Source organism: Echinops telfairi, unplaced genomic scaffold (assembly GCF_000313985.2).
Source record: "Echinops telfairi isolate 266 unplaced genomic scaffold, ASM31398v2 ScPeMD7_7457;HRSCAF=8495, whole genome shotgun sequence".
NCBI lineage: Eukaryota > Metazoa > Chordata > Mammalia > Afrosoricida > Tenrecidae > Echinops > Echinops telfairi.
The window spans coordinates 5,648,037-5,651,368 of NW_022111357.1; the positions used below are offsets into that span (position 1 = coordinate 5,648,037).

Sequence of the window (3,332 nt, forward strand, 5' to 3'; positions counted from 1 at the left end):
TGAGCTCCCAAGCCGCCTCCCCCACAGAGGGATATATCTGGGAGGACTAACCGCCTGGGGACATGGGCCTAGTCCCCTCTCAAGCCTTAAGCAACAGCATGGGGAAGGTCAGGGTGGGGAGAGGCAGATCAGGAGTCCTGGTCCAAAACCCAAGATTCCTAGGCAAGACCTTTGCATTTAAGGGTTTTGTTTTGTTTTAATTAAAGCAAGTCTTTAAGATGATAATAAAACAGCTCTTTATATTTCCTCCAGAAAGACAGTTATTCTTCCTTCTCGTGGAGAAGGAAATAAAATCTCTCATCTCTTCATGGCGCCCAAACCCAAGGGTATAATCGCCTGGCCGGGGACACGGTGGTATCCGGGTGAGAATGTGCTTGGACATTGCCCAAGTCTCAGCCTGGGGTGCCCAGAGAGAAGCTCTTCAAGCCCCCAAAGTGGCTGGTCAGACAGGACACTGGGCTCAGGATGGCGGTGCCACTGGGCTGTGGTTTCTGGGGACTTTCTGGGCTCTGCACCTCTGTCTTGGGGGGAAATTGCAGTGCATGTACAAAGGCCGCCGCTGTTTTCAAAGGCTCAGTCTCCCTCACTGCTCCCTTCCTGTTTGGTTTGGTGCGGGTATTTCCCCCCTCCTTCAGTCCATCCCAGTGACCAGTTCGCCCTGACCTGGGTGACAGCGTCTCTGCCCTGTCCTGAGCTGTTGGTCCAATGGGTTTCCTCAGTGCTTCCTAAAGAAGAACCTAGGGACGAATCCGGCCCAGTGGTCACACAGGGGAAGCCATTGTCCACCCTACCTAGACCCCTCACTTCCTGGTCCCATAAGTATGCAACTTCTTCCAAGCAGGTGCACACACACAGACACACACACACACCGCCCTCCTGATGGCTTCATTCAGCCATCGGTCCCAGCCCCAGGCCCTGAAATAGAAACAAGAAGCTAGGCGCACCACCCCCTCCCGAGCCTGCTCGGAGCCCCAGCAGGTTTTGAGGTTGGGGAGGCCAACTGGCAGACAGGGGGGCCTTTCAGTGGCCTCAGCCTGCAGCTGACACCAATTGATTGATTGATTTCCTAATTGTCTGCTTAATCCTGTACAAGAGGGGAGGTTTATTATTTAAGCAAGTCAACTCAAAAACAACTAAACAAAGCGGCCTCCCAAGAACCCGAGGCAGCTGAAGAGTAGAACACAAAAACAAACCAGAAAAATGGAGAGAGAGAGACCGAAGAGGAGCTTGCACTGTGTGAGAATTTTGCTTAAAAGAGATACCAGCCGGGAGCTACTATGTACAACGACCAACCCGTGGTCACCTGAGGGCCGAAGCTGCTTCCACCATTTTCCAGCCCAGGGGTGAGCAGAAGGAACCTGAGCAAGTTGGATTCACACGGAGAAAACCACTGAGGGAGGCCGATCAACAGCCCCATCAAGGAGTCTCCACCGTGTGGTGTGGTGTGGTGTGTGTGTGTGTGTGTGTGTGTGGTGTAACTACCCGCTGGTTCATGAGAACCTCAGACATTGGTTTCAGAGAGGCAAAGGCCCCTGGCATGGATTTCAGAGGAAGCCCCGGCTTTCTCCAGCAAGTGTGGAATTGTCTCATTCCATCACCCTCTCCTCCTCCCCTGAACAAAAATCAGAGCTTTACTCACCCCGTGTAAACCTCTGTGTGTTGGTATACAAATATGTGTGCGTGCCACCGCGTGTGCAAATTCATCGCTGTTTCCAGAAATAGGGTGGGGAGGGAACCCAGGCAATACTGTGAATGCTTTGAGCTAGGCGAGCATTTGCAAAGTGATGGTTGGCCAACACGGGAAAGGAAGGTGACTGTGTGGTCTCCTTGGTAATCAAGGCAAACCTAGAAGATGCCCTACCCTGAGCAAGGAGCCTGGCACTGCCAGACACAGCCTCTCCTAGTGCCCCAAAGACACCTCTATTCTCCCCCACTCCCACCCCAGGAAGATGCACTAGCTTGTGTTTGAAGTGACTTGGTCCTACACAAGCCTCATAGTCACCCCGGGACTCAATCAAGTATCCACAGAATTCGCTGGGCCCCGGCCGAAGCTGCCCACTGACAGCTGTTGGGAACAACTTCTGGACAGCGTCTAGGCTGTTAGGTGGGATGGCCTAGGCAGCCTCCCTCCCTCCCTCCTGGGGCATGGGGAGCTCTCTATCGCATCGGGGCTTCAGGATGCGAAAGGAGCCCCAAGAAAGACACTTAAACAGAAGGAAGGAGGATGGCATCTGGCCCTGCTGCTGCTCCTAAGTCCAGCAAAGGCCATCACTATCAAGCCAGAGGCTTAGAGGCTGAGGCCAGAGGGCACCAGAGCCAGCTGTTTAGTCCCGGCCTGGCACATTTGAAGCCCCAGGAGTAAGTGACCGACCATTCAGAGCTCAGATTGCCACCTCTGAGGCCTCCGTGTGGGAGGACTGCCCTCTGTTGGTCCCTGAGCTGGGACATGGCAGCAGACGCCAGGGCCACCTCAGGCTGCAGACAAACCAACTTCCAGTAGGCTCCTCTTGGGTGCCGGCTAGGGCGGAGGCAACTTTAACTTCCAAAGGAAGCAGCCCTCCCACACACACATGCACACAGGCACATGCACACCGACCGCCCCCGCTTCCTCTCCATCGACCACCCACCCATTCGCACGGCCACGCTCAGAAATTCACCTCTGTCCTGTCTCTCCCCTGTCACACTCATCATTATCCACCAACAGCCTTGCCAACACCCAGGGCCACAGCGCGCCAGTGTTTTGACAGTCCGACAGCAGCCTCCGGTCGCTGGCACTGAGCTCTCAGGAGCCACCCGATACTGGGCAGGTGAATAGGTGGGGAAAGCAGCCCCGCTCGCCCTCTGTAGTATCGATGAGAGGTGCCCTTCTCTCAGGATTTCCAAGCACTTACCCCACAAACCGCTTGCCAGACCCAGCCCTGCCCGTCATTGTCCCGGCTCCTCCCAGATCCCGCTGCTCCGTTCAGATTATTAAAGTGAGGCTGGGTGTTTGTATGTATGTGTGATCTTATTTTTTAAACACACACCCCCACACATACATATGCGTGTGTATATACAAACACACACGGCAATTAGATCTCTCCGCTCCTTCCTGCCACCATCCATCTCGGGCGGCAGAACCTCAGCAATGCCCATGCACCCACATCGCCACACGCAGGAGCCCTGCATGGCATCAGTGCCTCTCTCTCTCTCTCTTTCTCACTCTTTCTCTCTCCTCTCTCTCAAACACACACACACACACACACACACACAGTAACACATTGACACTGTTACACCCACCCCTAGCTCCCCATTGTTTCTCCAGGGCCATGACCCACCTGCCACCACCCACC

At 54.6% G+C, this 3,332-nt stretch overlaps 1 protein-coding gene across 1 annotated transcript in view; it reads left to right on the plus strand.

Moving 5' to 3' along the window:
- The window catches only part of POU3F1 (POU class 3 homeobox 1), a 13,037-nt gene that overhangs the window by 714 nt on the left and 8,991 nt on the right, over positions 1 to 3,332 (plus strand). The window lies entirely within an intron of this gene.